Source organism: Euprymna scolopes, chromosome 45, assembly GCF_053919585.1.
Source record: "Euprymna scolopes isolate OS-2025 chromosome 45, ASM5391958v1, whole genome shotgun sequence".
NCBI lineage: Eukaryota > Metazoa > Mollusca > Cephalopoda > Sepiida > Sepiolidae > Euprymna > Euprymna scolopes.
In genome coordinates, this window is record NC_136526.1 from 50,409,769 (window position 1) to 50,424,477 (window position 14,709).

At 30.3% G+C, this 14,709-nt stretch overlaps 1 long non-coding RNA gene across 1 annotated transcript; it reads left to right on the forward strand.

The window, feature by feature from the left end:
* The first annotated feature begins 277 nt into the window (after positions 1–277).
* Positions 278–13,455, forward strand: LOC145269594 (uncharacterized). The gene is made up of 2 exons (XR_013865121.1): positions 278–373; positions 8,499–13,455. It is a non-coding gene; the product is annotated as an uncharacterized LOC145269594 (long non-coding RNA).
* Positions 13,456–14,709: the final 1,254 nt, after the last annotated feature.

A 14,709-nucleotide genomic window follows, 5' to 3' on the forward strand; every position in this document is an offset into this window, starting at 1 on the left:
GGGAGACATTGTAAATAGGAACACAAACACAACACAAATTTTTATTTTTACTTTTATTCTCACTCATATTAAAAGTCGTTATTTTATTTTTATTTTTTTGTCTTTTTTTACATTAAAAATATTACATGCTTTCTTTTATTATTAAAAAAAACACACACATTTTTTCAAAAATTTAATTCAATACGTAATATTAAAAATAACAAAATAAAACTTGAAATCACAAAAGATTAAAATAATTATTTTATAATTTTATGCGAACTTGCTTTTCCTGTCGCCATTTTACTATGTTGACGTCCACCCGTCAACCGCGTCTCGTTTTAATTAACTCACGTTACAGTCGTTTCTTTGTTAAAAGCAGATTGCCAAACAAAAAGTAGGTATTACTTGAAATTAATTGCTTTTAGATGTTCTTTTGTACTATTGCGGCGCGTTCAAAATATTGTTTCATTGTGGTGTTAATAATGAGTCAACATTGCATTATAAATGTTTGTTTTTTTTAGTTTTATTTATTCATTTATTTATTACAAATTTTGTAGGCATAAACATGTAAACATCAGCATAAGATTTTTCTTTTATTTTAATGTTGCAAAAAAAAAATAAATGTTACTTGAATTCAATTGTTTTTTTATACTACTGGGCGCGTTCAAATCATTCCCTTTGTTTTTGATATAGAAATGAGTAAACATGTTTGCATATGAATAAAGAATAGTAAGATTCTCTAGGTGTGTCTGAAATTTCGTGAAAATAGTGAATAATTCCACCCCATCTTTCCAAGCTTATAACTCCTCGAAAGATGTAATTCAAGCCCTAATTTTTTTTCAATTAAAGGAGCAAGGATCAAGGTTTCATTTAAAAAAAACAAAAAACAAAAAAAAAACGTGTTTTTTTTTAAGGTTTTAAACTTCGGACTTTACAGGTAAATTTCTAAAAAACAGTTCTTTTTTGTTGTTTTAAATTTGAATATATTATTTATTGACCTTTTCTCTTCAATTTGTGATATATAAGACTTTGGTACATAAATTAATTATTTACTTTTTAATAGACATTTCAAAATGGGAGGCGTGAATTATTCGATCCCCTGTCTTTCCAAGCTTATAACTCCTCGAAAAATGTAATTCAAGCCCTAATTTTTTTTCAATTAAAGGAGCAAGGACCAAGGTTCCGTTAAAAAAAAGAAAAAAAAAACAAATAACGTGGTTTAAAAAAAAAGGTTTTAAACTTCAAACTTTACAGGTAAAATTCTAAAAGAACACTACGTTTTTTTTTGTTTTAAAGTTAAATATATTATTTATTGACCTTTTCTCTTTAATTTGTGAGTAAATTAATTATTTACTTTTCGGTGAGTAAATTAATTATTTACTTTTTAATAGAAACTTGAAAATGGGGGGGGGCGTGAATTTTAAAAAAAGTTTGTCTGAAATATTATATTCGGTTTATTGGAAAGAACATAAAATTTCACATTGACCCTGAAAATATCGTAAAAATAGCATCAATAGAAAAATTTTGATAGATTTTTAAAGTTTAAAAATTGAAAAATATTGAGTTCGGAAAATTCATTACTGTTTTAAAAAAAAATAAAAATATTTCTATTACTTTTAAAACAACTTTAATAGTTTATTTTGGATGTATAATCCATAAAGAAAATAAATAAACCACTTTTAACAGAGAAATTATGAGATTTTTATATTTTATTCGCAGTTTCGTGTTAGGGGTGTCAAAAATTCCTACAAAAATTCTGATAAACCTAAAGATTCTCTTCAATTATGTTTTTTTTTTTGTAAATTTCCTTTTTTTTTTTTTTTCTTGCCTTGAAAACGATTGAAGTATCACAGTGATGATTCTTAGGCGAATTTCTACCAGTATTTATTTATTTTTTTTTTAATTTTTTTTTTTTACTTTAGAGCAAACTAAACCTATCCAGGTAAGAAAATGAGCAACTTATGTTGCCTTTGCTAATATTTATTTGATGATAATAATTAAAAGTTTTTACTATTTTTAAAAAATATTTTTTTTCGTTTGTTGACTTCCCTGCTATAGACCCAGGTGTTTTTTTTTTAAAACGTCATACGTATGATGGTTGGTTATTATGTACTATGTATTATTTTCTCCCTATAGAAAAGTGTCCAGTTGAGGGTGGAGAAATTAATGTTTTTAGCTAATTTTTCAGTATTTGTCATCTGAAAGGGTCGAGTTTCAAAACGATTCTGATCTTGTGAAAATCCCTCACCTCTGTCAAAAGTTTTAGGCAGACATGCAAACATACATACATACATACATTTATATATTGGTAGCTAAAATTTTCAACCCAAACCGATTAAAAAGCTTGCCCTATCTCTGAATACCCTTTATGTCAAATTTCAAATGTTTAGACCAGAAATTGTCTGAGTAATTTTGTAGAGATCACAGAGGTCAATTTTTTTAAACTTTGACCCCTATTATGATCCTTTAACATTTATTGTTTTGGGTTCAAATCAAGTTATTAAGTAAGATCCATGTCTAAAGAATCAATATCTAAAATTTCAAGTGTTTAGACCCAAATTTGTTGTAGTAGTTTTGTAGAGTTCTCAAAGGTCAAATCGTTGAATTTTGACGCCTTAACAGCCAAATTCTTCGCTGAAAACCGATCACAAAGATTTTCCCAAATCTCAGTACCCTGTATATCAAATTTCGAGTCTGTAGACTTAAAATTGACAGAGTTATTGTGTCGGGAAATGTACAGACACATACACAGACAAACGCTGTCACTTTCACATATATATCTATACTCCTATAAATTCGTTTTTCTTTTGTGTGTATTGATATTCATATTAAAAACCCTCTTTTCTATTTATCTAAAAAGAACATACACTTTTCTTATATATGGGTCGTGAAATTGCGCTAATCTACAAACGATCTAGCTAATTTGCATATTCTTTTAAACATTCATTTTAATTAATTCCCTATTAGTTTCTTCAGTTTTCGTATAGGATGATCATCTTTAGTTAACTATTACGCGTAATTATATTAATGCATATATTTTACATGATTTATACTTGCATAATATTTGCATAAAAAGTTTATAGTAAACACAAAATTGTTTCCATATATATTTATGTATACGTATATATTTTTGTTTAACAAATTTTGCCTACCAAACTCCTAGAGTTATTGGTCTACAGACATGAAACTTTATATATAAGATATTTGAATCCATGCGAAACTTTATATTTGGGTTTTAGCCCGGAAAAATCGGTGCAAAAGTGTGAAAATTAAAAAAAATGAAATTTGCCAGGTGAAGGTCGAACACTGCCATTACGAACGCATAATGTAGTAGCTATTGGTTCATGTTTTAATTTTTAGCCTTGCAGTAAACATGTCTTCATGGCCCAGTCATTGGCAGCAGAAGCAAAAATAAGTTGTAAGCTGAAGGTTTTGGTTTCGATTCTCGGTGGTGGCGCACGAGTCTTTATTTTTGTTTTTAACTTTTTAAATCATTTCTATATATTGCATCCAATATAATCTATAATATAAATCTGACCTGTTTGTTTTAATGCATGTATATATGTGTGTATGTGTGTCTGCCTAAAAATTTTGACAGGCGAGGGATTTTCACGAGATCAGTATTGTTGTGAAACTGGCCCTTCAGACGACAAATACGGAAAAATTAGCTAAAAACATTTATTACTTCACCCTCAACTGGGCGCTTTTTTGCCGATGTTTTCAAAAACCATCCTCTCTTTTCGATTGACTAGCCTTTATTTAAACCTACATCACTTCCGGTTTGGCGATGGGCGAAACAACAAAGATGTCACGTTTTTTTTTCCCGTTATTTTCCTCCTTCGCGGTATGGGTTCAAGCCTGCCTTCTACTGATGATGTGATAATAATAACAACAAAAAAAAAATTAAATAAAAAAATGATTTCATCATTTCTCAACATTTTCAATAATTAATTAAAAAAATGATTTTTTCAAATTTTCTTATTCAAATTCATTAAAAAATTTTTTTCTAAAATGTGTGACTTTACATTGCTTAAATCTCACACCTAAACCGAACGACAACACACGATTTGAACAGTTACCGAAACAGGACATATTTTCTCTTTGGGAGGCTACAACTCCTCATTACATCATTATGAAGAAGCAAAAAAAACTCAATCAGACTGATCTCCTTGATAAAGCCATGTTATTGGGGAACATTTGGAATTTAATAACAACACAAAAAAATTACGTTAAAAAATGATTTTATCATTTCTCAACATTTTCAGGTTTTCAAATTTTCTTATTTAAATTCATAAAAAAAATGTTACATTGCTTAAGTATTTATTAATTTAATAACGTATTATTTGAATGTAGTTGTTTTTGTTTTTTTACTACAGGAAGGTGTCCAACCAATTAAGGTTCCTTTTGTTTTAGTATAAGAAATGAGTTAAAGTTAACAAAAAATGGTAATATGATAGAATTCGCTCCAGTCAGGTATGTTTTTTTTGTGTTTGTATTTTTAAAGTAGGCACGGCCAAAACAAAAGAAGAGAGTAAGTATTTTTTTACATCTTCCAAAAATCAAGCAATTATTCAATCAATGCAAAATTTTCACGATTATTAAGTGAAGAACGAAGTAGATAATGGTATATTTTTATTTTAATAATAGATATTTTCATATATTTTACCTGTAAAACCCACCTTCTTTATTTGTGGGTACAAAGATGCTTAAAATAATCAGCTAAAGTCGAGCAAAATATCTTGTATTGTGGGAGGATGAGAATTGTAAATAAAACAAACAAAAAAAACTGCATGTATCAAATTTTAAGGTTGAAAATCCGAATTTTGAATGTGTTTAATTTTTCATCTTTTGAAGTGTGAAATTTGTTGAATGTGTTAATAATTATTATTATCTTTCAGATTAGCAAAAAAAATATACATTGATATATTTTCATTATTTTTACGAAAAACATTAGTTTTAATTCTTTGAAAAATAAATTATTTTCTTTTCGTGAATCCAATATTGCTAATATACCATTAAATAGGAAATGCTTTGAAGAATAGATGCCAAAAAAGAAAAAAATCGATAAATAACTGCATATTTTGCTAAAAAATACTATAATTTCTATTAGTAATTTCTTGTTACTTGATATGAATTCACCTATGGTTGACTATACGCATTAAAATAGTAGTTTTGTATTTACAAACAGTTGTTACCACCTCCTTTTCCAAAATTACGAATTATTTCTTATAAAGCCTTCTGTAGTTGCTTTAAAAAGAATGTTAAATTTTTTATTTTTTAATTTCAACACGGGATTTCTACATATTGAGATAAAAGATGAAATTATTTGAAATTCAGACACTTATGTTATAATAGTTTTGCATATTCTTACAGCAAATCATTCTAAATCGTATTTAGACAAAAAAAATTAATTGGTTCAAAAACCTTTTCAAAAAAATATTCAAATGTTTTATTGAATCAAAAATGGCAGTGAATGTTTTTTTTTTTAATTTTAAATTCTATTATAAATAGAAAAAGTTTTATATTATTCTGCTTTCCATGTGATAAAATTCAGGCTTTTATCTTTCAAGAATAATGGATTTTAATTCGTTTGAAAAAAAAACTTGGTTTTTATTCCATTTTTTGACCATGCCTAATATGACTAGGGCTGTGACAACAGAATATTATTTTCATTGTTTTGACTCCCGAGTATATATCTGACACAGATAGACAGTTAATCAACCGAGAACCACATCACTCTATATAAAAGCATATAAGATATCAACGGATACACACTCGAGAGTCAAAACAATGAAAAGAATATGCTGTTGTCCTAGCCCTACTAATAAGTATCCATCCGACACCATTAGACACAGTTAATCAACCGAGAACCTAATTACTCTATATAAAAGCATCTAAGATATCAAGAGATACACACTCGAGAGTCAAAATAATGAAAAAAATATGCTGTTGTCCTAGCCCTACTAATGACTACTAACTCCCAAAATCTTTAGTGAGATAAAAGATGAAATTATTTGAAATACAGACACTTATGTTATAATAGTTTTGCATATTCTTACAGCAAATCATTCTAAATCGTATTTAGACAAAAAAAATTAATTGGTTCTAAAAGCTTTAAAAAAAATATTTAATTGTTTATCTCTCAGAACCTGACAGATAGACAGTTAATCAACCGAGAACCACATCACTCTATATAGAAGCATATAGGATATCAACGGATACACACTCGAGAGTCAAAACAATGAAAATTAAATGGAAATAAGTTGATTTAGTTCTATCAAGGCTACCATAGTTTCTTTAAAACTATCATTAATTATTTTTTTTAATTTGCTACACAAAATCTTTAGTGAGATAAAAGATGAAATTATTTGAAATTCAGACACTTTGCATATTCTTACAGCAAATCATTCTCAATCTTTTTAAGAAAAAAAATTAATTGATTCCAAAAGCTTTTAAAAAAATATTTAATTGTTTATCTCTCAGAAACTGACTGTCACACCGCATCAGTAAATTACTCTCCTTTACTCGGACTCCTAATAGAACTTTCTGTTATTGTCTCCAATGCTTCTTGAAAGGGGCTCATAACTTCTGCTTATTTACAACCATATGACATCTAATTCAGTAACCAGGATCTATCCCCAGTAGTATTTCTAAAAATAGGAAAGTGAACAATGGATTCTGTCATCCTTTTCACAGGTTTAACATGATCCTAATGACCCATTCAAAGAGTAACCTATTTGTTTTCAATGTACATGTGTCCCATAGATCATTCCAGATTGTAGCTAGGCCTTCCAATCTGCACATATCCTTGTATTGGGTCCATGTGCTCAGGAACAATACCCATTTCCTTTCTGTGGTATCCAATCTTTTCACAGGTCAATCTGGTTGTTTAATCTGAAACATGTACGAATAAGTGTGTGTTATTAGAGTCATGGAAATAGGAAACATCAAGGGACTTTTAAAATCTTGCAAGTAAAGGAAATAAAATGCTACCATAGAAGAATTTCTGGCATATGAGGAGCTATACAGTTAAAGGGTGAGATGTTATCTCCTATTGGGTTTAATTGGAAGTATTTAAGTGCTATCAATTCGTCAGTAAGTATTTGTAAAAAATGTTTGGTTGATAGTATTTTAACTATTAGATAGTCTTTTTAGAACGTTGTCTACAGGGAGAGATTAGTTCTAAATACACCAGTTCAAATAAAGTATGCATTGATAAATGCTGACTTAGTATGAGGTGCTTTAAATAAATTTCAAGACTTTTTTACAGGCATGTAAATTTGTCGTTGACTCTTGAAAATTTAGTATTTTATTGATATACATTTTATGAGATGACTGACTAATTTTTATGATTTTATTTAGTAACCATTGTAGCAGTCATAAGAAATCGGCCCTGAATTCACCTCACTAAAACAACATGGTGGGATCATTTTGATATGGCAAGATGTCTACTAATTGATCCCTCGATTAAAAAATAACCGTTTTTGCAACTAAACATCTAACAATATTTTTTGACAAATAACATATTAAAAATAAACATTATTACTTTTTATTTAAAAGTTACAGAATATGTATCACTCAATATGCAGAAAATAAATGAAAATTACATTAAATTAAAAACCGGAAACAAAAGAAATCATATTCTTTTAAAGGTCGCTGGAAAGATGGTGGGATCCTTCTACCGCTCTAGAATATATCTCACTACTGATGCAATTCTCTATCTATATAAAAACCAAGTACGTCCAAGGATGGAATACTGTTGCCATATCTGGGCAGGAGCTGCTAAAAACAGCCTATCCTGCCTTGACAGAGTACAAAATAGACTTTGTGGCTTAGTGGGGATGCCCTTTTCTCTACCCTACAACCTCTCTCCCACAGAAGAGAGGTTGCAAACCTATCCTTGTTTTATCGCTATTTCCATTGCAGGTACTCGTCTGTCCCCCCTCGCCAATCTTTCATGAAAAACACCCATCTAGCTGAATCCACTGTGAAAAATTTCCCCCACTCTATATCTGCCTAAATCAAAACGCGGATTCCATGAACAAAGCTTCTTTCTTTGAACTGCACGCCTGTGGAAGTCTGTTCCGTCTGCCTGCTTCCCACCAGACTACAACTTGGATGTCTTCAAGTCCAACGTAAACAAATTCCTAATGAACCGCCCCCTTAAGTAAACACTTCATCAAATCTCCACACTAACGTAATGTACACATTTTATTTTTTCATCGAATCAAATTTTATGATAATGTAATGAAAAATAAAACATTTTTCTGACACTTCATTAATATTTAGTTTAAAATTCTCTATAAAAAGGGATTAGTTTGAATGCATAAATATCTGCATGATCTTTATAATTTACTGACTTTTTAAATGATTGTACATGATTATTTCAATTGTATATTAGTCTTCTATGTTAAACTCTATAACTAATTTATCCATCAATTTAAACATGTCCGTTTCTCACATCCAAAAACACTTTTAATAACACCTTTAAAATAAACATTTTTTTTTTAATTTTGCAGAATAGCCAACGTTCAATACGAAGAAAGACAAATGAAAATTGCATAAAATTAAAAGCTGAAAACAAAAGAAAACATATTCTTCTCAACTGTACACAATTTACTTTGCATTCAGAATTTTATGATATATTGAAAAACAAACTATTAAAAAACAGCCCTCAGAAATAAATTAAAATTGAAATGGAATCGAGTGTTTGCTCAAGAGGGAAGCCATTGATCTCTTTAAAATAACTGAAGTAAAACAAAAAAATAGAAACTATATACTATCATAGTATATGATTTTTCTTTCAGTCAGAAACAAAAGAGATCGTTTTATACAAACACATACTGGAGAAAACCTATATTCTTGTGAAACATACCTCTTAAAATGAAACGATACTTGACCATTTGTATGCAAACACATACTGGAAAAAAGCAATATTCTTGTGAAGTATGTGGCTCTTCTTTTACAACTAAGCAAAATTTGAAAATTCATATACGAACACATACTGGAGAGAAACTATATTCTTGTGAAATATGTGACTCTTCTTTTACAAGTAATCACAACTTGACCACTCATATACGAACACATACTGGAGAGAAACCATATTCTTGTGAAGTATGCGGCTCTAATTTTACACAGAGGAATCACTTGATCATTCATATGCGAACACATACTGGAGATAAACCATATACTTGTGAAGTATGTGACTCTTCTTTTACAAGTAAACAAAACCTGACCATTCATATACGAACCCATACTGGGGAGAAACCATATTCTTGTGAAGTATGTTGCTATTCTTTTAACCAGAAGGACCATTTGGTCACTCATATGCGAACACATACTGGAGAGAAACCATATTCTTGTGACTTGTGTGGTTATTGTTTTAACCGGAAACACCACTTGGTTAGACATATGCGAACACATACTGGAGAGAAACCATATTCTTGTGAAGTATGTGGTTTAACTTTTAGACAAAAACAAAACTTGGTCAGTCATATGCGAACACATAGTGGAAATACGCAATATTCTTGTAAAATATGTAGCTTTTCTTGTACAAGTAAACGAAACTTTGCCATTCATAGACGAACACATACTGGAGATACATAGAAGAAAAAGATGAAGAAAAATGAAAAAAAAGAGATACAAATATATGAAATACTGGAGAGAAACCATGTTTTTGTGAATTATGAGGCTCTTTTGTTAAAATGAAACTATATGTGCCCATTTATTTGCAAGCACATACTGGAAGGAAACTATATTCTTGTAAACACTCATACAAGTAGACAATACTTGATTATTCATAGGTAGTGCATACTCGAGAAACACATGTGGCTCATTCTTAAAAGTAATGAAAACTTGATCATTAATATGCAAAACGGAAGAGAACTTTAATACCTGCTGCACACTGTCCCCGAGTATCAAATGTCAGCACAGGGCTTTCTCAGAAATAAATGTAATTTTTCCTACAAGTAAATCTTGCCCAAATAAGAAAATCACATAGTATTCGCATTCCAAATATGATCTTGAAACACTGGCTTATTTGAAGAATGGGTCAATTTTTTCACGAGATGTTACCTCATGTAATAGCAAGAAGATGGATACTCTACCAGACTTGATGAATTTTAGTCCTGGAATTAAGTAAGACCATGAGAACAAAAAAGGTATATTATAACATTTTTAAAATGGTTAATTGGGGAGAAAAATTATTATAAACTTTATAGATAAAGAACTTTAATGGAACATTCGAATAATTATGTGTTTCATATGGAGTTCATACGTTACTCATAAGTATGGGACCTTTTTTTCATTACATTTTCAACCCAAACAAGGCACATTGCCACTTTGATGAAGGAGCTACTATCAGGGACATAAGCTACAGGGGTACTATGTGGGGAGTTGGGCAGCAAGATGTTGGTTCACATTAAACTTGAACTTCTGAATGTCAGTACAGTTGGGGAAGCAGGAACCCAGAAGGGCATTCCAAAGTCTAGTGGTTCTGGGGAAGAAACTATTGGAGTAGAAGGTGCTCTTACATCTAGCGATCTCAACTGTGAAGGAGTGGGATTTTGCTGCTTGTCAGGGGTACTTAAATCTAGGGGTACAAGTGCTTGCAGTGCGTCGGAGCATTCACCTTTAAAGTACTTGTAGAACAGGCAGAGGGACAGTTATAGTTTTAAATGGTCAAGAGACAGAATCTGAACATTATCAAGGAGCGGTTAAAATCTTGGAATTTACAAACATTGACCAGATCTTGAAACACTGGCTTATTTGAGGAATGGTTCAATTTTTTCATGAGATGTTAACTCATGTAACAGCAAAAACATGGAGACGCTACCAGACTTGATGAATTCTAGTCCTGGAATTAAGTAGAACCAAGAAAACAAAAAAGGTATATTATAGCATTTTAAAATGATTAATTGAGGGGAAAATATGTAATCAACTTTTATATAAACTCAATAAACTTTAATGGAACATTCAAATATTTATGGAGTTCATGTGTTAGTCATAAGTATGGGACGTATTTACTTCTGAGAACTCCAACTGAAGGAAAATGAAACATGACAGAAACCATATTCTTGTGAAGTATGCAGCTCTTTTTTGTCAACACATAGTAGAGAGAAATGATTAAAGGGATAGCATTTTAAGTGATCAAGACACAATTTAAACATTATCAAGGAGCAGTAAAAATCTCTTGGTTGGAATGTATGTAAATCTTTGGCATCTATTTAGATGACCTATTAAAAATGTTTAAAAAGAGAAGCTATATTCTTGTGAAATATGTGTCCCCTCTTTTACACAGAAATATCTTTTATAACTGAAAAAATATGAAGCATGTTTGTCCTACTAAAATCGAATATGGCGATGCTTAAAAGAAATCAAATATTTTGTTCATTCACAATGTTGCAGCATAGTCGAACACATTTTACAGTGATTTAATACATATTCCTGTAAAGTTGCATCCTTCTTTTGAAATATGTGGCACTGGTTTTTCAAAGAAATTTAATATTTAACAGACCATAAAGAAACTAGAGAAAACTTTCACTAGTTATATTAATTCATTTACATGAGGGTCAAATATGCTGTAAATCTTATTATTTAATGTGAAAAAATGTAATATGGTGATCCTTAACAAATTTATTTAATTTATACAGAGGTTTTATGTGCTGTAGTTCATACGGATGGCTACTATAATACAATTACACTAGCAGGACCCGTTAGCCGGCATTGCCCGGTGGAAACATACCCCTTCTCATAAAATGTTTAAGTATGGCTGTTGGTATTGCCCAAAACCCGAACCTGTTAATGTTAAGAACGGCTTTTTGAATAGTCACTCCCAACATGCTCATAGTAAGAATGGCTTTCGTAATGAACATCCCCAACCTACCCTGTTAAGAATGGTTTTCAGAATAGACACTTCATTTTGTGTGTGTGTGTGGGGGGTTGTCAAATATCTGCCCCAAATGTAATCTTCATAATCGTTGTCATGATCCTAACGTGTAAATACTATGAACCAACCTTGCAATTTTGGGTGTGCATTGTTGGTCGGAAAAAAATGAAAATGTTAGCTACTTATGAGTATTTTGTTAGCATGCTGAAATAATGTTATTATTTTGAAAGCCATTCTGAACATGTTAGAGGAGGGTGTTTTCTAATTAATCTGTTCTTCCACCTTAAAATGTTATAATCACATAATTACATGTTCAATAATAACGTTATCAAATTTTACCTGTATAAAGTTTGTAAAGCGTTTATAATATAGACAACTCATTCATATCCGTGTTGACCTTTAAGATCTCCTTTAAGTTATAGGGTGTGTGTCGGTGAAGAAAGAAAAACAGTAAAAAAGAAAGAAAAAGGAAAGTTATTAACTACATTGCCTGGAAACTTCTGTTAAGTATTAGTCTTTTTATAATGCAAATAGGACACAAATATGTAGGTACATAAAAATGTTTTTGTTTTCTAATAATTTCGCAATTGTAGTTCATAGAAAATATCTTTGTACTTAATCACCTCGATTTAATCCAATGGTATTTATTACAAACAAAAGTAAAAAAAATTATATTGCTTATTATTTGACAAACTAGCTATTTGCATACAATGATAATGTGTTATTTTTTATTTAAATGCAAATTCGTCATAAATAATGTAGATGAATTATACTGATTTTTTTTAATTCGAAAAACTACTTATTTGTGGATATTTTAAATAAATGCAAGTAGGTCACTAATAATGTTGGTAAAAATTATTTTTTAATAATTTCTCAACTGTATTTTCTAGAAAATAAATTACCACTTCAAATGCAAAAATATCGTACCTTTTTAAAATGCCTCTTCATGGGACAGAGACACCAGGGTCGTTTTTTAACATGGAGAAAAATAACAAAAATACAAATTGTCTCAGAAATTGCATGTGAAGAACAGATCCTACACTTTGATCTTGGTCCAAAGGCCAAGTTCCCAAGATCGTAGTTAAACCACAAAGTTATTTTTTTTTTAAATTTTTAAAAATAATTTCACAACTGTATTTTCTATAAAATAATTTTGTGTTTATGCATGAAGGTTACCCCTACAGTAATTGTTGTAAAACAAATAATAATTTCGCAACTGTGTTTTCTAGTGCCCCAAAAACCAAAAAGGTGTAATTTAAAAAATAATTTCATTTGTATAATAAATAGTCACATAAATATTAATAATGTCCAATCAGCAATTATATTGAATAATCAAAAATCTACTTAATTGTGGACAATCGCACTGTGGGAGTTGTTGTAAGCATACTATTTTCCCTTTAAAAGTTAACTAAAGTTTGGTGTATGAGAATAAAAATAACGGTGTATAAGATTAAAAATAAAGACAACAATAGTTCTGCCCGTATTGTTTACAAGAAAAAGAAAGGTGTATAAACTTATCTGCATGTTGTTTATAAACAAAGAAAATGTTATGTCTAAAGTAAATAAAAATGTGTAATCTTGTTCAAAAAGGTATTTATTGCTTTCTGACTCTGTCTGTATCTCTTTCTCTGTCCACCTGTTTGTATCTCTCTCTCTCTCTCTCTCTCTCTCTCTCTCTCTCTCTCTCTCTCTCTCTCTCTAAGTCTATCTCATGGAGTCTGTATATCTGTATGTGTCTACGCGAATACCAATATTCGACGCCTCTCAATTTTACATTTTCACAGAAATAGTTTTCTTTATCCATATTACGGTTCACATACGCACCCACACACTCACACACACGTGTGTGTAGTAGTAGTAGTAGTAGTACAGTTATCATGCCACAACTAAAACTAATAATTATGCTACTTTCATTAAAAACACATATTTTAAAGCATTATACTATTTCCTTACATAAAGTGGCTTCATGCATTGTCTGAAGCGATTTCTACTTGAAAATTAATAATAACAAAAAATTAGAAGTTTCATAACTCTTATAGTATCCTCATGATTATTAATTCACTAGCAGTCTCCAGAGAAGTCATTATCAGCGATGGCTCACTGGTGTTATATTTTGCCGAAAACAATAAGTGTATATAGACAACAGGTGTAAAAGTTAAGTAAGTAAGGTGTAAATGGGGAAAAGGAAAATGTAACAGAAAAGAAACCGGTTGTTTATAGGCCATGTTTTTTTTTTACAGCCTATGCGTTCATTTAATCAATAAGGTATCTATTCTCGAATAAGCGGATTGAGCAGTAGCAACCAATCAAATTGATGGAAATGTGTAGGGGAGAATTTATTATGTTGTGTACGGGAAATAAAAAGTAAATGCTTTGTCTAGGAGTTTGTAATCCAGTTAAGAAGGGTGACTGGAGAACATAGTAAGAATGCATATATATCTTCCGGGTGTAGACTGGTGGTAGGCAGAGTATGGTAGATTGAGAGGGAAAAATAAGAACTACTTCCTCTTTGGCTTATGGTGATCATCATGATGCCTCTCCTCGGATTCAATGTAGGGTTTTAATTTAACAAATGTGTCTATAACAGCGGTCAAAAGTTGGATATGATGGCTGATAATAGTTTAGACAGAATAAATTTGTATGTGGCATCTGTTGTTGTAAACTTACGGTATTTTGATCTGGAGAGAAAAAACTGCATCTTTATTATATATAGGGACTAGAGAAAAAAAATTATAATTCTGCAGATTCAAATGTTGTGGCCCATAAAAACATACTGGATTGATACCAAAATCTTGTGATGTATGCTTCCTTAGAAAAAATTGTACAGTTTTTATTCTGTATTT